This window comes from Miniopterus schreibersii (assembly GCF_964146895.1).
Source record: "Miniopterus schreibersii genome assembly, chromosome: 12".
NCBI classification, from domain to species: Eukaryota; Metazoa; Chordata; class Mammalia; order Chiroptera; family Miniopteridae; genus Miniopterus; species Miniopterus schreibersii.
This window is the reverse complement of record NC_138112.1, coordinates 26,320,221-26,344,020: the sequence shown is the minus strand read 5'-3', so window position 1 is coordinate 26,344,020 and position 23,800 is coordinate 26,320,221. Positions and strand designations below refer to the sequence as shown.

At 44.1% G+C, this 23,800-nt stretch overlaps 1 long non-coding RNA gene across 1 annotated transcript; it reads left to right on the top strand.

The window, feature by feature from the left end:
* The first annotated feature begins 11,459 nt into the window (after window positions 1-11,459).
* LOC308565278 lies at window positions 11,460-16,376 on the top strand. The gene is made up of 3 exons (XR_014000020.1): window positions 11,460-11,640; window positions 14,608-14,740; window positions 15,118-16,376. It is a non-coding gene; the product is annotated as an uncharacterized lncRNA (long non-coding RNA).
* The last annotated feature ends 7,424 nt before the right edge of the window (window positions 16,377-23,800 follow it).

The window sequence follows — 23,800 nt, the reverse complement described above, 5'->3', positions numbered from 1 at the left end:
AGTCCCAGCTGAGCTGCCACCAAGTTTACAGTGTGAAGTTGGGAGATATTTATCCCTCACCCTTCTATAGCCACCTACTTTAACAAACCCTGGTCCTGCCAGAATGAATTCCCTCTCTAACCCCCAAGCTCCAGCTATATGGAGCAGACAGAGGGGAATCAAGCTAACTGGCAACTCAAGGAAAAAAGATTACCCCAAGGGAGGCTTCTGCCATGAAATAAATCAGGAGGGGAAACTAATGACAAGTGACACTAAAAAGACCGGGTTTTTCAAGATGTTTTTACTGGTCTTAAAAAAAAAAAATTACAAAGGCAAATCAGATAACCAAAGAATGTGTGGTCTGTGAGGGAGAAATGTAGGAAATTGAGTTAGAAAAGGGAAGGGGCTGACAAAACACCACTTTGAAAATAGAGATGTTTCTAAATCAATGGGCCTAAGGACATGTTTCCTGAGATACTTGTAGCCAAACGTACTCCTCTCACTGAGAATCAACTTACGACTAGAATGTTGTTTAAGCTGGTGAGATCTTAAACCTTGATTTATTGTTTCCTCTGCAAAGCCTTCCTCTGCTGCAGTAGCAGACACCTTGTGCTTGGTTTCAGGGTCTATAGGCCACATTCTCCCTCCCAGGCAGGACCCTGGGAGAGGGAGGCAGGAGGACAAGGTGAAGTGCATGTGCCAGGTTACGCCCAGCATCCGTGCCCACCTTGCTGGAGAGTTTGAAAAAGCAAGTTGCCCAAGAGACAGTGCAGGTAAGTCAGGTACGTAATGACTCAGGCTACATACTGTGTTTCTCTTCAATGTATATCGGACCCATTCTACACACACAATTCGCAGATATTGGTTCATGTAAGCAGATCATACCAAATCCCTGCTTATCCTTCTGTGACTCCCCGGGCCACCCACGATGAAACCCACACTCCACCGGGTGCTGCGAGGCCCTGCCTGGCCTGTCTCTGAGCCACCTCACCGCACTCATTTTGTGTAACGCCTTCCACCACGGCTATGCAGCCGTCGTATTTGCCTACCAACAGTTTGGAAGTGACATTTTCTTCTGTGACACGAGCTCATACCCTACCTATATGTTTTTCCTCTGCCTGGAACCTCTTCTCCTGACTCTGTCTAGTTGGTGCACACTCCAAATCTCAGCATTATTGTTTCTTTTTGTTATTTTAAATATTTTTATTATTTTTTAGAGAGAGAGGGAGAGAGAGAGAAATATTGATGTGAGAGCGAAACACAGATCTGCTGCCTCCTGCACGCCCCCTACCGGGAATTGAACCGTCAAACTGTCAGTGCATGGGGTGACACCCAACCAACTGAGCCACACTGGCCAGGGCTATTGTTTCTTTCTTAAAGAGGCCTTCCCTATGTCCTGATCCAAATTAGGTCCACCCCTATTATACACTCACAATAGCTCAGTCTTTTCCTTATTGACACTTACTAAAATGTGTGGAGTTATTTGTTTAATGTCTGATAGATGGGGGCATTGACCGCATCTACTTTTTGTGCATTGTATACCAAGAATGTAGCATCACTCCTGGCCCAGTGCAGTGAGCGACAAGAGTTTGGACAATCAATGGGTGGCTGGCTTGAAGAGAACTACCAGATTATCTACTCCAACAGCCGGAGCTGAAAGAGTATAGGTGACTTCTGAGCAAAATCACCTCACGACAGAATATCAAGTTATTAAAAGTACCTAAAAGCAATTGAATTAGAGGCAAATGGTAGGTTGGCAGGATATCTTCTCCTTCTGGCCAAGGAACTGAGATAAAGGGTCACTGGTCTGAAAAATGATGAAGAACTTTGAGAAAAATAAGGTCAACTTTTCAAAACCAGGAAGCTTCTAATCAGAAGTCTCCTGGGGAAGTTGGTCACTCAGATACCTAGTCACAGTCACTTGTGTAAATGCCAAAATGTCAGCATTTAAATTTGATATGCGAAAGAGCAGCTGCACCTCCAGTGAAACCTGGACCCAGCAGATCTTTGTTCACATGGTGTAGTATTTTCCAGTGTTATCCTGAGAAGCCCAGCTGTTCCCGTAACTAAAGGCATCTTCCAGTCATTTCTTTGGTTTTCCACTGATTATAAAATATTCTCATAAAAAGGCTTTGCATGTCCAACCATGGCCATTTATGAAAACCAGGACACTTCCAGGGAACAGTAGACAGAGAAACCCATGACTCACATCTGTCTCCCTCTACTGACCCAGCACTGGCAGGCAGCGTCTTCAAGGCAGAAACTGAGCTGCTCATCCCCGTTTCCCTGGAGCCCAGAGCAGTGAGCACAGGGCGGGTCGGCAATCCCAGCCCTGAATGTGCACGTGAGTGATGGATGGGTGCGAGTGTGCCTGAGTGATTCAGGGAGTTTTCTTTCACTAAAATGAAGTTGTTCCTCCAAGCTGAAGGAAGATGCTGAACTTTTAACCAGATGCACCTCTGCTCAGACCCTATGGGGACATTCCTTTTTCACACACAAAATATTTTTATTGATTTTTAGAGAAAAAGAAGGAAGAGGGGGAGACAGAGAGCAAAACATCAATGTGAGAGCACAACACTGATCAGCTGTCTCCTGCACACCCGCTACCAGGAATGGAGCCCAAATCCAGGGCATGTGCCCTGACGGAATCAAACTGGCAAACTTTTGGTTCACAGGAAAATGCCCAACCAAGCCACACTGACAGGGCCATGGGGACATTCCTTACAATCCCCAGAACCTCCCTCTCTTTACTCCCAACTGCTGCTCTATTTGGACTCAGCCTGTCTCCTGACCTTTGGCAATGTCTTCCAGCTGGAGCCTTCCCTCTCTTCGGACAAGGCATTTGTATTCGATTTTCTACTTCCTAAGAACTATGACTCAGACTGTGTCCTTCCCATCTTTGACTGACTTGGATAAGAGTCTTCATTCAAAGCGTCAGCCGCTCCGGGCCCACCTGCCTTCCCTCAGCCCAAGCCCTCTATAGGATTATAAAGAATGAACCCCTAGAAACTGGCTAGGTCGGTTAGCTGCCACCAGGTGACAGGCAACAAACATGTCAGAGGCCCAGCTATTAAACTGCCGCCAGACGCAAATAGCTGAGGAGGAAAGGTAAATACGTAATGCCACTACCTAAGTTTTTTTCTAGAATGACAGTAAAGAAAGCAAACCAAAACATCGTAACACCAAGCACTGATTGGTGCTTGTTTTTTTTTTCTGATCTCAACTAATTCCAAACTGCTTCTCTCAACCAGTTTATGCTTTCAGGCCTGAGTCGGGAACTTCTTTCCTTCTTCCCAAGGATAAAAGATGTATAAAATAGCAGTTAGGAGCTTGGACTGTGGAGTCTGAGAGGCCAGTGTGGAAATTCTGAGTCTACCTCTGAGTAGCGTGGGCAGGCTATGTAACCTCTCCAAGCCTCGGTCCTTATTGCCCAGCTATGGAAAATGACAGCACAGAGAAAGGTTGCTCACTGGGGTGTCTGGAACCTTGCCTTCCCTGGATGAATGATATTTCCAAAGTTTAGATATCTTCAGAACAGCTTTTCCTGCTACCATTGGATCCAGCGCCATCATATTCTAGATATACCTTCTCTTCTCTTTTCATTTTTGTTCTGATCCACGAGATGTCTAATGTCAGTTTGAACAATCACAGTTAAAAAGTGTAAAATATGTGCTTTCCACCAAAACAAGAATCCTCCCAGCTCCTGTGTTACCAGCTGTGCATCCCGAGGTCACTGCGCTCACCTGCAGTGGTTCACGCAGGGCCCCATCCACGCTGCACAGACTGAGCGGCTCAGGCACGCCACCAGTCACTGGCAAGCCAGGCAGATGCCCCACCACCTCACCAAGTTGTTCCTCAATCACTGTAATGTTATAGTGGATAATCTTTTAAAATATTTTTAGAGCAATTAAAATGCCGACTTCCAGACCCATGGGTAAATTATCTATTTACCTCCCTCACAGGCTTGAAGTGAGGATTACTAGAGAGAAAGCCTGGAAACCACTTGGTGGGTGACCTGGCACAGGCACGGTAAACAGGAGTAATTTAGAATATCTGAAATGGGGTTGCTTCAATGGGTAGCTTTTGCTCCTGAAGACCTTTTCTAATAGCTAAGAGAAAAACAAATTTGGCTGGCATGATGCAGATCCACAGTAGCGAATAGATTTCAATGCACATGCTAGCTTGTTGACGACCGGTGGCTACTAAGCCCCAGGAAGGGTGAGAAGCTTTCTGAAGCTGCGCTTAGGCCCAGCAGAAGAGCTCTGTGATCAGTTAGCACTGTCTTCCACGGGTCAAAGGACTCACAACACGCATGCTGTGTATTCGCTGTCCTTGATCTCGTTATAAACATGTAGGACTGAAGGTCAGAAGACCTGAATTATAGCCCTGCTCACCCAGACACATAACATCCAGCAAATTACCTAACTCCACACCAATTCCTTCATCTGCTGCAGCCCCTTTTTACTTTGTATCCTAGTAATCCTAAACTACTTGCAGTTCTCCCCGCACATTCTGTGTTATATCACTTTGGCTCAATTAAGGATTGGGTTTTGTGGTGGGATTTTCTTGTGTGTGTGTTGCTGTTGTTTTGCTATTTACAAAAAGCATTGTGAAAAAAGCATCTTGTAGTATATATTTATATAGTATACATACATCTGTATATAATTGTTATGTAAATATATAATTTGTATGTCCCCTGCATTATCCTCAATGCACATTCTGAGTGTACAGTAAGTGTTAATAAGTATTTTTTAACAAATTAATGATTGAAAAACTTGAAAGAATAAAAATGTCAGCAGTGGTGTTAGGGCAATTGTCATTTTTTAAAATACTTTTCAGTAAGGAACATGTTTTTTATTGTGGTAAGAACACTTAACATGAAATCTACCCTCCTGACACATTTTTGAGTGTACAGTGCAGAGTTGTTCCTTATAAGCTCAAGGTTGCACAGCAGATCGCTAGAGCTTACCCACCTTACGTGACTGAAGCTTTGTACCTGTTGCAGGGCAACCTCCCGTTTGCAACCTCCAAGAGCCCCTGGCAACCACCATTCCACTCTCTGCCTCGGTGAGCCTGACCGTTTTAGATACATCACTGAAGTAGAATCTTACAGTATTTGTCTTTCTGTGACTGGCTAATTTCACTTAGTGTAATGTCCTCAAGATTCATCCATGTCGTCAACATATGGCAGGATTTCCTCCTTTTTTAAGACTGAAAAACATTCCATTGTATGTATACACCACATTTTCTTTACCTATTCATCCAACAATGGGCATTTAGGTTGTTTCCATATTTTGGCTATTGTGAGTAATGCTGCAATGCATGTGGATATGCACATATCTCTTTGAGATCCTGATTTCAATTCTTTTGGATAAATACCCAGAAGTGAAATTGCTGGATCATTTGATAGTTCTATTTTTAATTTCTTGAGGAAACTCCATATTGTTTTCTATAGTGGCTGCACCATTTCACAGTTCCACCAACAGTGTGCAAGGAAAATGTGTATTTTTAATAATCACAATATGTGCATATGATTTTGTTGGCCTCTAGGAAAATAATACAACAAAAGTAACAGAGCTCCTTGTTCATAGCCTTGAGCTGGTTTACTCCTACAGACTGGTCCAGCGGAGGAAAGGAGGGATCGAGAAACGCCTTCCAGCTGGCCCAGGAGCTCACTGCTTCCTTTGCAGCCATTCCCCAGGGACTCATCGGTCCACCCACATGCAGAGCCCAACAGCAGGGATAACTTCATGCCCAACATCAGGGAGGTGGCTGGATAAGTGATGTCGTTTCAGACCTATGGGGTACTGTACAGCTATTTTAAAATAATATTTATAGAAACTTGGCAACAGGAATAATTTGTCGAAACACAGAAATCATGTAAATGCAATGTTAAGTTAAAAATACCAGAAGCAAAAACAGTGTTAGGATACTGGGGTTTCGATCATTTATTGGGTTGTTGTTTTTTTCATTTTCAAGAACTTTTGTGGTTTATGCCCTTGTTCATTGGAGTATGGCCCCCTTGAGCATCAGTACCAGCCAGCCCCACCCTGGAGCTTGTTAGAAATTCAGAATTTGGGGCCATACCCCAGATCTACTGAATACATTCGCATTTAACAAGATCCCCAAGGGATTCATATGCACATCAAGATTTATTTTATCTTTGTTTTTAAAAGATGTTTGTTGATTGAGTTTCTTCACTTTGGTCTTCAAACAGTCCTATAAGGTGTTAGCATTGGGGTCTTTATCTCAATTTCACAGAGGAGGGGACAAGATTGGAGTTATGTGACTTCCCCTGCGACACGTGCCATTTAGTGTCTGGATCAACTCACAAGCTCCTGAGTCTGAGGCTACATCCAGGCCAGCCATTGTGTTTATGTGCCAAGCCTTCCCACATAGGGCCTGAAATGGGCCACCCACTGTCACCTTCCTTAGGCTTCACAGCACAGCCAGTGTCCACACGGGCCCCTATTTCAGGAAGAAGACAGGCTGAGGTCCCTGAGGACATTCCCCTCTCTCCCATAAGACACTGATGACACTTCACTGACCCCCAACCCAGAAGTGTGAGGCTTAGTTTTTGGGAATCACCTGGGAGTTGTAGGGGGGAGCAAGGGAGAGGGCCACCACACATCAATGTGAAGCCACCTTAGCTCTCATTAGTCCAACCCCATCCAGCCATCAAAGGGAGAAACAGGCAGAAAGGGGAAGTGACTTTATCCAAGCAACAGAGCTCGTTAGAATCAGGAGGGGGAGGGTGGGCGTGGAGGGCAGCCAGATATTGGACCGCAGGGCGGTGAGGCTGGAGCACCTGCAAAGTGCTCTCCTGACTGTAGAGGAACCCTCCTGCTCCTCCCGGCCAGGCGGGGAAGGGACAGGGGTGTCCACAGCACTCCTTGAACAGCAGGCCTCCGGTAACCTCCCCCAATGCCATGGCCTGTGTCAGTCTGGCACCCTGCTCTGGTCAAATGCTTGTCCCTGCAGTCCCCACTGAAGGCTGTTTGCTCTCTGTCTCATGTGCAGTACACCCTCAAGTGTTTTTACTCTCTTCAGCCACTGGCAATGCCGAATAATAGCTGGTTTAATTAACTAATTTAATTAATTTAAGAGAGCAGCTTAAAGAAATGAAATGAGCCTTTTAGTTAAGGCCTGCTAAAAGGCACAATGTTACTGCATAGCCACAACATGCCGCACACTGTGCTTTTCATATATGCTCTTTTCTTTTTTCTTTCTTTTCTTTTTAATTTGGGAGAGAGAGGAAGGGGGGTGGAGAGAGAGACAGAGAGAGAGAGACATTGATTTGTTGTTCCACTTATTTATGCATTCATGGGTTGCATCTTGTATGTGCCCTGATCTGGAATCAAACTCACAAACTTGTGTCATCCCATGGGGATGACACTCTAACCAACTGAGCTACCCAGTCAAGGCTGCTCTTTTCAAAACAGCATTTGAAGACAGTCTTCTTCAGAAGAGAAATGCACATTCAACTAAAATTATTTTTTGAAATTCGATTATTTTGAATTAGTGTTGAAGAGAAGTTCTATAAAACCCACGGGAAATAAAAGAGCATTAAAATGAACAATTACTTAGAGATGGAGAGATGCAATAGTAATTAATATCGCCTGAGCTCATGGCTCCTGTGTGATCTGCAGAAATTGCTTGACAGAGCAAGGATTTGTAGAACCATTTCAACAGGAGAAAATAGTCTCATTAGGCTAAAGGGAGATGATGGATGATGGAAGATCAATTTTCATTACAGCTCATCTCTGATTGTAATAATACCGTGCGTCTTCTCCAAATTACAGAGAAGTAAATTCATACTCTAAATGACACCAAAACACTGAGTCAATTCAGGGTTTTAAAAAATTCATCAAAATTGTTTGTCTCCATAGAGAGATCCAGCTACAAAAACCTAGATTGTACTTATGAAGCATTTTATAGGTTAAAAATAGCATACACTTAACTATAAATATGGTGTCTAAATGCAAAATATTTATTTCTTTAACATTTGCTACTTAAAGGTAATTTCTAAGGCATCTAGAATGAGATAAAGTTTGTTCAATAAAAAAAAAAAAAAGACTTCCTGCAAGTGCCCACTTTTAGCATTCCAAATATTCTCTCTTGTTCTATATTGCCCAGCCACACTGACTTGTTTTCTTGAAATTCTCACCTTGAGTATTATATTACACAACTATTTGTTTATTTTCCTCTTGTGTGACTCAGCTACTAGAATGCCAGCAAGGATTTTATTTTTTTAATGCTGTGTTCCCAGTACCAAGGTGAGTCCCTGGACATAATTGGTGCTCAGTGAATAATTATTAAATAAGGAATAATTCTCTTACCTTTTGTTCCCTTATATCTTCTAAATGTCCTATGCATTTTTATAATGCATGTTGTAAGAGGAAATATAAATAATAAATTAATTTAGAAGTAACAGAATCCAATATGGATCATTATATGATGAGCTCCGAAGTCGCTGACTCTTGTCCACTATCTGTCTGCTTTTGGTTCCTCTCCAGTGCCTTCAGGTAGTTGGTGTTTATAGTTTTCCTATAGTTTATAGTTGTGATTTGTGAGAGGGTTGGCCTTATAGGAACTACACTGCCATTTTCAGAAGTGATATCTGGTATCAAATTTCCAGGGTTTAGAAAGTAGTCTACAGGAGTGCTGAGAATGGACTGGGGGTGACACTAAGGACAAAGGGAGCCAGCAGGGTGTTATGGTAGGATGTCCAGGGGAACGGTGGTGAGGGTTCATAGCAGCTGCAATTTGATGAAAAGGAAAGTCCATATTTGAGAGTTCTAGACTCTGAAATTCCAACTGTTCAGGAAAAATGATCAGCAATTGAGTCTGGACTAAAATGTCAAGAGTTTCTGGTTAGGGATGCAGGTTCTGGCAAGAGCTGATGGGATGAGCTTAGGCCTTATTTTCCCAGGAGAGAATAGGATGTGTGAGAAGGGAGGTTGACCAGGAGCCGAACCCTGGGGCAGAGGCAAAGAGTGACTGGTCAGCAAGGTGGCAAAGGAGAGTCAGAGAAGTAGGAGAAACAGGGAATTCATGGTGGTAATGCTGAGAGCAGAGTTGCAAAAGGAGAGCTGGTTAGTAACATCAAATGCCTCAGGTTAACCTGGAAACCGATGCCCAGAGAGCTCCCATTGCACCTGGCAATTGGGAATGTGATGACTGATGTCAATCAGCGTTGGCTACCCTGTGGGAGCAGTTTGAATGGAGGGTGGAGAAGCCAGACTGAGCAGGGTTAAAAAGTGAGTAGGAACTGAGGAAGTGCAGTTGAGCTGCATCTGTTGATGCCTTCAAAGCATTTCACCAGATTTTCCTTGTCTTTTTGCTACATGCAAATTTCATCTCACGCACCATATAATTTTTTAAAGTGTAATTATATTAAGCCATTTTTTGTCCCACTTTTGTGTGAGTATCCTTGAAAAAGCTACCATCTGGTTATGTTGTCAAAAGCATTTAGAAGCAATCAGTTGGTAAAAAGATTAAAATGTGTCAGACACTTTCAATAGCATCCATTAATAACTTTCTTCTCAAAATATTTTATAATTTTACCTCCTAAAACAGAATCATCTTTGTTAAATCACACTCGAAGTTAGTTGGGATCCCAGGCTGCCAATTACTAACTATAAGGCCCTAATCTGCCTGAGCCTCAATTTCCTGGCAGAGATAATATAATGATAACAATGGCAGCGACAGCTAAGCATTTATAGAATGCTTACTATTTGCCATGTACTGTTCTTGGCTCTTTATGTATAATAAATAATTTAATTATTCTTACAACTCAACTAGGGACTATTATTATCTGCACTTAAGAAAACTGATGTACAGAGAGGTTAACAAACTTTCCTAAGCTCCCAGAGCTAATAAGTGGTAGAGCCAGGATTTGAACACACAAACAAGAAACACATTAAACGGCAACTGACACTGTTATTATCACAATTTATTCATTCACTCAACAAATATTTACTGAGTACACATTCTAAGGCAGTCATTGTAGAAGGACCTGGGTCTATAGTAGAGAATAAAAACCTTGTCTTTGTTCTAAAAAATTCTAACTTAATCAGGGAAACCAGCAATTAAAGGGTGAACAAACATAAATATGTAATTGTAACTCACCATAAGTGCTTGAAGAAAACAAACAAGATGTAGTAATAAACAGTGATGGGGGATTGCTTAATCCTGGGTGGTAAGGAAGGCTTCTCTAAGAAGGTAGACATTTAAATGGACATGTGGCTGATAGAAACGTTCCAACCATAGGGGGTGTTAGGGAAACCATGTATCAGGCACAAAAATATGCACTGTGAAGGCTCCAAAAGTGGAAGACTTGGGGCAAGGGGCAGTTGGGCAAAAAGAAAATTGAGATAAACAAAGGTTGGAGACATGGACAGGTGGCCAGATCATGCAAGGTCTTGCAGGCCATGGGAAGGAGTTGGAACTTTACTCAAAATATAATGTAAAGTCCTTGAAAGATGTGAATCAGAGATTTAGCATGGTTCAGGTTACATTTTTAAAAGATTACGCTGGTGTGATGTGGAGAATATTGGGGAAAGGGGAGGAGTTGGAGATCTATTAGGAAACTGCTAAATTAGTTCAAATGAGAGACAATGATATCTTGGATTGGGGTGTGGCTGGGAAGATGGGGATCCCCAGCGCAGAAGGCAAGAGGCCCTCACTGCCAGCTGAAGTTGCACCAGTGAAGAGCTGGTAGAATCTTGCAAGTAACTGGTCACCACAGAGAGGCTACAGTAAGAAGTGAGGCCAAGATGACTTGAAATTCTGCACAGGAAATATCTAGTACAGTGTCTCCTTTATCTTAAGGACAGTTTATATCTAAAAATTCTCTAGCAGACTTCCTTTAAATCCCACTGACCACCTCTTGGTGGAGGCTAAGAACATGAGTTCCCAGCAATGGAGCTGAGATTGCTAGGACCAATCCTGGTTCCACCCCTGGTCTGGGCACACTGTCCTTGAGCAAAATCAAGGCTCTGTGGGCTAAGGAGGAGGCAGGGCATGGCTACTGGCTGGACAGCCAACACGATCTGCCTCAGACAGGTTGGGGAGGAAAACATAAGAACTCTGATTTAGAAGTGATAAGTTTCAAAACATCTGAGTAAGGGTGTCAATTAGACTATTGAATATACAAGACTGAAATTCAAAAGAGAAGTCTGAGCCTGAATGGGTTTTTTAAAGTTTAATATCCTGTTTATAATGTGCTGAGTTGCTGAGGGCACCAAAGATCTTAGAAATTGTTGAGAATATAAATGGGAATTCAAGTGGGGCACAAGTAACCATGAGGGCTTTAGTGAGTATATCAGGATTCAGTTTTACAACGTGGAGACGTGATTAACCTCGCAGCCGGTGGATCCCAGAACAGCTGAGAAGGAAAGAGGGAGAGAACATATGGCCCAGCAGTTGGGAACCATCAATCGCATCAGCCCAGCTGCCTGGGGCCCTTCAAATGCAGAGTGTTTAATTGGGAAGGCTTGGATCTTACTGAGGGACCAGGGTATCCATGGGAACGTGAAAGCAGTGAGACCAGGATTAAGACTTTGGACAAAGGAGAGAACAAGAAAACTCTTCCATCTGGGAAGACAGAAAACTCAGCGTGGCGCAGAGGAGCCAAGCACTCCCAGGGCGTGATAACAGGTAGGGCTGGCGTGGAGTTCGAGAGACCTGGCTCTGACCTTGGAATAGTTCCTTACCCTCTATGAATTCCAGTTCCTTCATTTCTAAAACACTGGTTGTGCCTCCTCTGGAGGCTTATGTTGAGGAAATGAGATAATGCAAGGAAGGAGACCGGTGGTGTCTCTCCATAAGGCAAGTATTTGCTTAGAGTTATAATAATGTAACACCCAATAGATGGGGGAAATTTTGAATGTCCAACAACAGAGTGACCCACTAAATCACAGAGCAACTGCGTAACAGATGGTTATGTAATCATTTATAATTATGTCGTAAAGAGCATAACTGGGGAATTATTTACCATACTAAGTTATATGAACAGAGTAGGATATAAAGTGCATGTAAGTATGATTTTTAAAAAGACAATATATACATCCAAATGTTAATGGTAGTTGAGAGATCGGAGGAGATTTTGGGTTCATTTTTACAAAAACAAGAAACATACAAATTTTTGTCACTTTTTTGTAAGAATGAATTGCTCTTATAGAACATGGAAATTTAATTGGAGGTAATAAATTGTGGGTGTTTTCATGTCACTGTGGTTGTCACCCTTATTAGTGTATTGTTCTTATTTGCTGCCCTTCAAATCCACCTCTGGCTTAGCCCCTGGGAAAATGGCAACACTCCAGAGGAACCTGAAAATGTGCGCCTGGAGGAATCAGAAGGATTTTTCTTCATTTAATTCTGCTGGTATTGACTGCCTGGGTGTGCCTCATCCTGACAGGAAGCATGTGTCACTAGAAAAGAATTTAATTCTTTGCAACAAAATTTAGGGGAGAGAGAAAAAATACCCATGCATGTTTCTCACGGATTCTGCTTGATGGTGTCAGCCCAGCTCAGGCCAGGGGCCACTCTGCTACAGCTGGGCAGGGCTGTGCTGTAGGGACCTCCCTCAGTCACCGAGCTCTAACCTTGGCTTTGTCCCTTGGAAGAACCTCGTGAGTTTTGCAACTGTAAAAGCTTTTGTATCACCCCTTTCCCCCTAGAAACTGAGCCCCTTTGGGGACTGGGACTGTGCTTCATTCCTTTCTATAATCATAGGGCCTAGGCTCAATTAATGTCTGTTGACAAAGCAACAAAGTTGTATTAAGCGGCTTTTTAAATGTCCCATCCAGTGTTGGCAATTAAATTTGTGAACAGGGCTCTCCAGGATGTATTTACACATGGTGTTTTATTTCCAGAGAAAAACAGTCTAAAACAAATATGGGGAAATGTCAAGATAGATAAATCTGGATGCTGAGCACATGAATGGACCCACATAATATCCATTTTAATCTCTTTGATTCTTGCTTCCCTCATCTGCATAATAATAGCAATCTCACGGAGTTGTTTTGTGCCTTGAAAGAGCATTTTGTAAAGTGCTTTAGCACATTTGTCTACTCGTTAAATGTTCATTTCCTTTCAGCAAAGGGGGTGAAAGGTAGCCCTCATTAATTGGTTTTTTAATTCTGATGCTAACATTGGACTATTTGATTTGAAGAAGCTGACCACCGTCTTCTGGCTGCCATCCCATAGAGGCTGTATCCGATAATGATAGATTTTTCAGTGGAGAAAAGATCAGCTCCCATTAGGGCAGACATGACATTGACCTCAGCCAATTTCCCATCTGATGTTGAAAGCCTTCTATGGCCATTTATGAAAGTGTAATTAACTGCCCATTCATTTACCGAACACCACCATGTGTTAGGCATTGTACCAGGCACTGGATATTCTGGGATGAAAAGGCATAATCTCTGGCCACAAAGAATGGACTGTCCAGTAGAAGAGACAGAGGCAGAAACAAACTGTTACAATATAGTGCCCTGAATACTGGATGAACTGCCCAGGGCAAGAAGTGTAGCAGCCACCTACACTCAGCCATGAAATGCAGCTATTTCGTATTAGTAATGAGGCCCACAGGTCTCCTATACCTCTGAAGTTTAAGAAAATTAAGAAGATCTTGTTCACTGAAAATAAAAAGGCATCATCTTCACAAAGGATGATCTCATTTGTGTAGGAAATAAAATAAAGCTAAATGTGTGGGTGATATATGCAAAAATAAATACAAAGGCAGAGAGAGAGAGTTCAGGAAGGGACGCCACTGTCAAAGGGTTTACTTGGAAGGAGGAGAAGGTGATAGGAGGGTGGGAAGAGGGATGTTCTCTTATTACCCATGTATTTCTGTATTATGTGAAGTTTTTAACATTAAGGATGTAGTCATATATTGTTAATGTTATAATTGCATTATTACATAGGCATAGAAAATGGAAGGAAAGAGCCTTCCCCCAGATGTCCACATGGTGTGCTCCCTCACCTACCTCAGGTTCAGACATCGCTTTTTTGGGGGGGTCCAAAACGAACCACCTCAAGATGTGCCTCTATAGTATTCAGATACTTTGAGCTAAAGGCAATTTGAGCTTCAGGCTCAAGAGAAACTTCTGCCCCCACTCCTTAACTACCTAGAAAAATTTGAATTAAAGGCCTTGCCCATGATAAGAGATTATCAGAGATCACTTCTTTTGGCCTATCTATAGGGCAGGGCACACTTCTGTTTACTAAATGTTTGTTTTTCTTATCACCTTGCAATGACCCTTTGATGCCCCCAAGGGCTTCCTACCTCAGGATGTCTTATATACCTAGGTCCCCCTTTCTATATGTGAACCTCTCATGTATCTGGGGTCTCTGACTCTCTCATGTATATGAGGTTCCCAGGAACACGATATTAAATTTGATTTTCCATTGGCAATCTGCCTCCTGTTGATTTAATTATTCAGCAGGCCAAAAGAACCAGAGGAAGGGAAGGGGGAACATTCCTTTTAAATATCCTACTTTACTACCTCACCACCATTCAAATCTCTGTCCCCTTCTCTGGTTTATTTACCTCAGAACACTTACCACAACCTGACGTTCCATATGTTTTACTTTTTAAAAATTGCTTGCCTGTCTCCCCAGCTGGAACGTAAGCTCTGGGAGAGCCGAGGTTGGCGTGTGCTGTTTCACAACTGGAAACACATGGCAGGTGCCCCACAGGCCGACTTCTGACCCTAGGCAGCAATAAGTTAACAGCGATGATTTCTGAACGGAGGTATTACAGATCTTTCCATTTTCTTCTCTCTGCTACTTGCCATCTGAATCATTGTAATGAGCTTATATTGATATTACCTAAGAAAACAATAAAGCTCTTTTAATTAAAAAACAAAAAAAGTTGCCCTGGCCGGTGTGCTCAGTGGTTGGAGCGCTGGCCCTGGGACCAAAGGGTTGCAGGTTCGGTTTCCAGTAAAGAGCGCGTAGTTGGGTTGTGGGTTCAAGCCCTGGCCCAAGTCGGGCGTGTGTGTGGGAGGCAGGCGGTCAATGTGTCCCTCTCGAATTGATGTTTATTTCTCTCTTTCTCTCTCTCTTTCCCTCCTCGCCTCCTCCCTCTCTCTCATTCTCTCTAAAAATCAATGGAAAAAATATCCTCAGGTGAGGATTAACCAAAAAAAAAAGGGTTACCTGGGAAGCAAGAAAAGGAGACTCCACTAGAAGCCACCATGGGCCAGGAAGGCCTGGTGGAATCCGACCAAGAAGGAGGGGGGACTTCATGAGACACCTGGTGGAGCAGGACAAGGTCCTTCCCTACAACTGCTCTGCTGCCTGGTTCTTCCCAGACACTGGAATAAACCCCTGGTCTAGGGGTCACTGGCTCACAAAGGATCTCCTGCCCTGAGCTCCCCACTCCCCGAACAACAAGGGCCAGAAACATATTCTTGTCCTTCTGTCCCTAAAGTTTTTTTTAATCTAGTTCCTACTTAGGTTTCAGCCAATTCTTTGCTGAAGCAACTTGGCTTCTTGTTTTCTCTGGGAACCAGACCCTTTTTAAGCCGAAGCCATAAAAGGGGTGGAATCCACTACCTGATACTTTTCTATCCAGCTATTCAAACCACGCCACCGACGGAGGCCCCGAGTGCCACACTCTCATTGTGGGCGACGGCATCTAAACCGAACACTTTGAATAAGGCGCACGTGAAAGTGAATGCCGAGGGCTTTTTAAATTCTTTTTTCTTTCTCCATTTTTCCTCTATTCTTTGTCCAATCTAGAGCCGTTGTCTTGAGTGAATGCCTGGAGAGACAGCTCAACCCTTGTCTCCAAGTGCCGGCCAAGGAGCAGTGGGGAAGGTGGTCACGTTGGTCCCAAAGTTGAGGCATGTGAATTCTCATAATTGCTCTGCCACTAGCTTGCTACATGGTCTTAACCAAATCGTGTGATCTCTCTGTGCCTCGATTTCTTCATCTGCAAAATAAGGGTCTTCAAAGTGTTTCTGAAATCCCGGCCCAGATCAGTTTTTGTTTAACTGAGGATCAACAGTGACACCTTGTGGTGCCCCTTGAGAGATCTTCATTTTTTAAAATTTTTAGCCCAGAGCCTAAGGCATTCATCCTGGAAAACCAAGCCTCCCTTCCCTACCCACCTACTCCATCAGCTTCACAACTTGTCAGATGCAGAAAAGTGCTTTTACCTTTTGTCCACAAGCTGTTTCCAAGCCTCAATCCTGCAGAAGCTGCTAAAACCAAGGTAAAAGTATAGGCCCCTGATCCCAGCGTGATGGCCTGTGGGGAAGTGCTAGGTTTGATGTGTCTTGTGGGATTGGCCGTGCAGCTCTGGAGCGGGGCCTGGGAACAGCTAACGGGGTAGGACAGGAGGTTTAATGGTTTCCCAGGGCTCCTCCTAATCTGTGAAATGATCGAACCAAACTGCTCAATCTTCTGTTTTCCTATTCATAAAATAAAGTTGCCACTCGAACTGCCTTCAAACTTATAGTTTATTCATTTATTTACTTATTCATTCATCAAATAGTGAGCATCTTCCTAGTGCCAAGTTCTGATCACCTACCTGGGCCAATGATACAACCTTGAGAAGACACAGTCCCTGTCCTACCCTGTTCTTGTGCAGTGGAGAAGAGAGACAGGAAAGCCTTTCATTACCGCGCAGTAAGATAAGCCTTAAGGCAGACAATGTGTACACAGAATGGCATGGGGCCCGGGGACAGACATCGAACTGGGCCTGGAAAGAGGCCTTTTGATAAAGGACGGAGCACTTAGATCTGGATTTCATAGAATGAGTGGAAGTTTGCAGAAGAGGCGCTCCAGGAACAAGGAACAGGGTGATTGTGGGCACGTGAACATGACCTACGTGCCCTATCTGAAAATCAAAAACCAAAGCCCTCTCAAATTCCAATTTTATTTTTCGATTACAGTTGACATTCACTATTATTTTATTAAGAAGCAAAACTCTCTTGACCCAACCCCATCTCCTTCTAGATATCACCCTATTCCTCAGCTTCCGATGCGGCCAAACTTTCTGAAAGAGCAAACTTCTCGGCGCTGTCCCCGCTTCCCCACTTCTTATTCGAACTTCACCCCACCTGCCTTAGCTGCCACCCCTCAGTGACTAGGCAATGTCATCCTAATACCATGCCCAGCTGAGCCTTTTTTATTGTCATTATCTCACTCTCCACAGGGAGGCACTCTTCCCTTCTTGAAGTGCTTTTCCCTCTTGGGCCCCAGGATCCCCATTCTGGTCCTTAGGCCCTAGTCCGCCATCTGCCCCCTCTCAGCCCCTACTCTACACACCATGAAATGTCAATGGTCTTTGGCGCTCAGGCTTCAACTTTCTTTTCATTTTCTTACCTAGAGAATCTCATTCATACCCATGGTTTTATTTTATGTATATATGTTTTTATTGATTTCAGAGAGAGGAGGGGAGAGGGAGAGAGAGATAGAAAGAGCAATGATGAGAGAGACAGAGAGAGTCATTGATCGGCTGCCCCCCCACCCCCCGCCAGGGATGGAGCCCACAACCTGGGCATGTGCCCTGACTGGGAATCGAGCCGTGACCTCCTGGTTCATGGGTTGAAGCTCAACTGCTGAGCCATGTTGGTTGGGCCATGCCCATGGTTTTAAATATTATGTATCAGCTACTAAATTTGTTTTTTTTCCCTATACTATTTTCCTTCTCCATTTTTTCCCTCTATTCTATGTGCAATCTAGAGCTGTTGTCTTGAGTGAATGCCTATAGGGACAGCTCAACCCCTGTCTCCAAGTGCCGGCCTAGGAGCAGTGGGGATGGTGGTCACGTTGGTCCCAAAGTTAAGGCACTTGAATTCTCATAATTGCTCTGCCACTAACTTGCTACATGATCTTAACCAAATCATGTGACTCCCCCTATGCCTCAGTTTCTTCAACTGCAAAATAAGGGTCTTTAAACTGTTTCTGAAATCCAGACTTCTCAGCCATTAGGGCCTCACCTTAAATTCCACCTGAGGGTTGTTGGGTGCCTTCCCTGGCATGTATGTCTGCTCCTGCTAGACTGAGAGCCTCACGGGGGCAGATCCACCTTTACTTTCTTCAAACTTGTATGTTTAATAGTTAGTACAGTGTCCAGGAGGTACTCAAAAGTATTTGTTGACCGAATGAGATATAAATAACCAAATTGTTTCAGATGACAGAATAAACCTGTGGGTTTGACTTTTTTAAAAATGCTTTAGTCAATCCAGTTCAAGTCCAGCCAGACAAGTCCCACAGGGTGTCATAGGCTCTGTGTTTCAGGATGTGATCTAATTTTGAATTGTTTTTTGATGCAAAGTTTCGCCCTTTCGTAGGGACTGGTTCCCACATACACACACACGCACGCTGTCTGTTCTCCTCTAGTGGGAGATTTCCCCGTGAAATCACACTGGTGATCTCATGAGACCATTTCATTCTTCTTGGCTATTCTGGGTTCACAGACTTTTTTATCTGTGGCCCTTCTGGCAGCTGATATTCTTTCAGGAAATACGGTAGCTGCAGCAGGCTATGTTCCAGTTTGGGGGGTATTTGCATGCTGGGTGCTTTTTACCAGAACACACAGTTCCCAAGAGGGCAGGAGTGGGAAGCAGAGTGGTCCAGGCTATGGAAAAGGGAAAGCCATTCCCCGCCTGCCCCTCAGCACCCCAGCAAGGGGAAGCTGTGCGCAACATGCTCAGTTGACAGAAATGAGGCAAACCCTCCTTGAGGTGAACCTGAGGCTGAGATCCATGTCAACGGGAGGCCTCCGTGCACAGCGCGGCTCCCAGCAGCTGAGGAGCTGAGAAATGGAGCATCTTCATCTTCTCCTTTGCAGCGAGAGCCTTGGGCAGGGGGAGCAGAGATCGCCTGAGATGGAAAGCTGTTATTAAAATAAACCTCCAGTCACTTAATTCAGGAAGCTTTGGGAATGCTTATAAATAGACCAAAATAGTTATGGCCAAGGAACGTTCTCTCTCACGTCTCCACGAGGTGACATTGACCAAGTTACACACACTTGTGTTCTGAGATTGAGGCCCAGCTCCACTTCTGATAAACTGTAGGGCCCTTCGACAAATTACCAGGGACTTTATTTTCTCTTCTGTAAAATGGGCAGCATAGTGTCTACACACAGCTACTATAAAGAGTAAGTCAGACAACACTGATTGAGTGCAAAACACAATGTCTACGACATAGTAGCAACTCAGTAAAAATAACTATTTTTCTATCCCTTGGTAACTGAGCAGAGGAAAAAGTCCTAGAGATGTAGATATTTTCCCTAGAGAATTTTTTTTTATTGACTTGCTCAACCAAACATAGATGAGTAATTCAGCAGCCTAGATGGGGAGGGACTGCCTGCCTTGGGTTATGGTTTGTGGTTTCCAAGGCCATCTCCCTCGTCCCCCGCTGTGTTGTTCACCTTCAGATCCCTGCGTTTAACAGAGTGCCCGGCATATAACACGTGCACGCAGTGTTGGCCGACTGGAATTGAACTCGACCTGCACTGTCCAAGACGGTAGCCACTTTAAGCACTTGAAACGTGGCCGGTCTCCGTCAGTTGTGCTGTATGTGCAAAATACACACCAGATAGTGAAAATGTAATATGGATTACAGGAAATGATAACATACTGCATATATTGGGTTAAATAAAATACGTTGTTAAAGTTAGTTTCCTCACTTTCTTGTTCTTTCCTGTGATTACTAGACCTTTTAAAACTACGTGTATGCCCTATATATTGCATTTCCATGAGACAGAGCTGAACTAGACGAGAGACCCCCACTGGCTGAAGGCCGTTGCGTGTATCCCAGACTCCTGTCTCTGGGCCTCCTCGCTTGTAAAGATGTAAAGCTCTGTCAGCTGTTTCTGGTTCCTGCATTCTACAGTTTTCTAAACTTTAGGCTGCAGTTTCTTAAGTATGAATACATATTAAGTTGCTCCGATGAGCCAAAATGTCCTAGATACATGGTCATTTAATTTGCAAAATAAATGAAGGATGATTCTCCTCATTTTGAAAAAAAGAGAAAGAAAAACTGCACATTTTAAGAGGACTTTGCCCCTCTCCTCTGGCTCTTTGTAAGAATTTGCAAGAGGGTGCGACTCAGGGGTTGATGTGAGTGCTTCTGCCCAGTCGTCCCTAAGATGTATCTCCTTGTTTGGAAGAATTATATATCATCAAAATTGTTGTACATATGTGTGTAAGAGGCTCCCTGAAGACCAGAGGGACCCCGGGCTCCTGTCAGGCTGGGTAGATCATTGACGCCCAGCGGTGAAGTGTTGGGAGGCTTCTGAGGCGAGAAGATCAAGAGCCGCTGGAGGTTAATTGTTCACCAGCTTCAGAAGATACGGCTGGGAGGGTGGCAGGGGGAGTGAAACATTGACCAGCTCTGATTTAGATGCAGGAATGTGTTAGGGAGGCACGGAAAGGTCAGGGGAGCAGTCGGCACCTGAGACAGCTCCCATGGGCAAAATTCCTCTCCCAGAGACAGGAGAGGAAGAGGGAATGTGCTCCGAAGGGGAGAAAAGGGCCTCTGGCCTCAAAGTGCACTTATTTTGCCAGCTCCTCCAGCCACTTCCAGGGCCTGCGGGAGAGAAAAAAAAAATGGTGAGGTCATGTTTGACTTTTCAACCCCCCAAACTCTACTAAATTTTGGAGAGCTGGGAGTGGGAGGGGAGGGGTAGGAAAAACAAAGATGAATAAATAAGATATTGCCCTTGCCTCGGAGCCAAACTGGAAAATGCAATGATGGGGCCTGAAGGCTCTTGGACTCGGGTTCAAGCGTTGGCTCCACCTAGCCGGGTAATCTAGGCAATTTCGTTATCTTCTGAGTCTCAGTTTACTCAACTGGAAAGGAGAAGTAATAAAATCTACCTCCAGGTATTGTTGTAGTAATTATATGACAATAAGAAAACTCCTAACTCCTAGTTCAACCAACCTGGAGTTGGAAAATAGGAAAGACAATACCGTACATTTAAAATGGTCCAAGGCGGGGTGGGGAACACACAGTACACTATACAGATGATGCATAAAAACACACACAAAAAAACAAAATAAAATAAAAAAGAAAAGAAAATGGTCCAAGGGCTCCCCACAGTCCCCAGGGGAAGGTTCGAGCTCCCTTCCCTCTGCGACCTGGCCCAGCTCATCTCCCAGCTTCCCTCCTTCCCTAGCCTCCCCACCCCCACTTCACCCTTAGTAGCTTCCGATCTGTGACACTTTTAGAACCAACATCCAGGATGCTGAGGCTCAGTGTTTCATTCCTTAACATTTTCTGCAGCTTTTTAGTCACCCAGGGGAGCTGACCCCCCAAGGCCCTCCTTTAGCTCAACCCACCTAAAACCCTGCTCTTTCCTGGGGAGAGCCCTTAGTCCAGTGGGGCTGTGCTTGATCACCATAGACATCACTTGACAAAGAGCACATTGCATTTCTCTCCATTTTTCTTAAAACACAAAACAAAAGTTTGCTGGCTGGCTGCCCGGTTTCTGTTATGTAGACCAAGATTAAATTTCTCTTGGGCTAGTTCTCAGAGCCCCTGCATGCTGGACTGAGAAGTGATTTACATTTTCTTTTGGCAGGGAGTTACCCAAGTGGGAATTGCCTTGAAAAATAACTGTTTAACTGAAACTTGTGTGTGTGTGTGTGTGTGTGTGTGTGTGTGTGTGTGTGCATGCACACACATATAGACATACCCCGGTCTGGTCAGGCTGATAAGCTTCAGAAGCAAAAAATCAAGAGTCAGGAAAAAGGGTTTATAATATGACAACCTTAATGGTAACAGGGTTGCCATGACTAAGTTTTAAATTTGATTCTGAACTCCAGGTAAAAAGGGAAATATAATCAGGCAGGTAGCTCTTACTATCAGAAAGGAGGGTCTTTGGGGGAGTCTTGAGAATATTTCAGTGGGACCTACCATTCGCTGAGCACTCACTCTGTGCCAGGAGCACATTTAGTACTTCCAACAACCATACAAATTAAGCTTTTCTTTTAGGATTGAGAAAATTCAGGCTCCCCGAGGTGATGACTTTTGTAAGCCTTCCCAGCGAGTAGATGGTGTAGCCTGGCTCCAGCTCCTACCCCACACTGTCTTCCCAGCCTGTGACAGACACATCTTCAACAATGTTTATATGACCTTTCCGTGGATGTTTGACCTTCAAGTAGAAATTTCAAGACTTTGGAGTTTGTTTGGTGTCTTGTTCAAACCAAAAATGAATGGACTGACTGAGGTTCAGAGCTTGGCCACATCCACTCCCTTACCACAATAAGTAAATAAATGAAACTAAACACATATTGACTCCACTGTACCAGGTGCCCTATATTCACTTCTCTATTATAGCTCACAACAGCAGTGGAACTTAGAGTCCTAATGAAGGATGTTGGCCCAGCTGGTGCGGCTCAACAGTTGAGCATCGATCTACAATCCAGGAGATCATGGTTCAATTCCTGGTCAGGGCACATGCCCGGGTTGCGGGCTCGATCCCCAGCAGGGGGCGTGCAGGAGGCAACTGATCAATGACTCTCTCATCATTGATGTTTCCATCTCTTTCTCTCCCTCTCTCTTCTTCTTTCAGAAATCAATGAAGACATATTTTTAAAATAAATAAATAAATAAAATAAAGGGTTGTTGGTTACCAGTAACAGGAGCCACATGAAAGAATTAAATCAAGGGGAACACATCATTATAAAGAATGCCATGTATCAGAGAGAACTTGAGGGCAAGAAATGTGACTGGGCTCCAGAAGGGAGGCTAGAAGCAGAAGCTGGGATATCAGAATCCAGACAGCTGGAGCTACTTCTCGGATGAAAATTGTCTCTCAGCTCTGCTTCTCTCTGCATCTCCATGTTAGGATGACCTTCCTTATTTCCAAGTACAGGGACTCCATAGGGTTATACTCCCAGCCTTTGATGCATGAATTTTGGGAAAGGACCAAGCTCAGCCCTTTCCCCTCCCTTTTCTTCTTAGGAGGCTCTCAGAAAGCCCCCAATCTCCCTGCACCATCTATGTGAGGCAGCCGCCAGCTGTTGAGGGCTGCCCAGGAAGAGTCTGTCTCACTGGGGGTTCAGCGCTGCACACTAAGCCATGTTTACAAAAGCCCATGTGTTGCTCTTCCTCTCCCATAACCTCGGCCACCCTCAGTTCATTCTGGAGCAAGGCAAAGAAAGGGGGGCTCATTGGGCCCCCCTCAAACTCCAACATATAGTAACCCAGGGCTGGCCAGTCATGGTCTCATCCTACTTCCCAGGCTAAGGAGTCACAGAGCCTCTGGGTTCTCTCCCAAATTCCTTTGAGATGCTGATTGACCCGATTGGGTCAGTCCACCTTGGATCCAATCAGCTCTGCCAGGAGCCTGCAGTCATGAGGTATGAACAGGAAGGAGAGTTGTTGCAGGGAGAGAACAGGGGCTAAGCATGGGCCTCCAGGTTTTCATTAGAGGCAGGTGTTGTCATCTAATTGCATCTTCGGGAGAAGACCGTTCTCAGCTAATATCAGAACTGAGGGTCCTACCCAGGGCTGATGGATTCTCAAGGCCAGTTTTGTGACCAGACACAGAGTTATGAGACACAGAAGCTGACCCTGAGCCGGGCATGCTCCAGCTGGCTTTAAATAGAATGTCTGGTATCATATACTTCTTTCGACAGTAACACTGAGAGCAAGGCTAAGATTTTACCTTTCGCTCTTCAGTGACATCTCCTTCTGGACCTCTTGAGAAATGTGGTGATGCCGAGACTAACAGAAAGCACATTGTTCTTGATGCCAGAAAGTCTCCCCATGTAAACTGTGTGTCCTAAATCACTTCATCTTATCCTCTATAATCATTCAGTCTTTTATCCTTTTAACAAATATATAT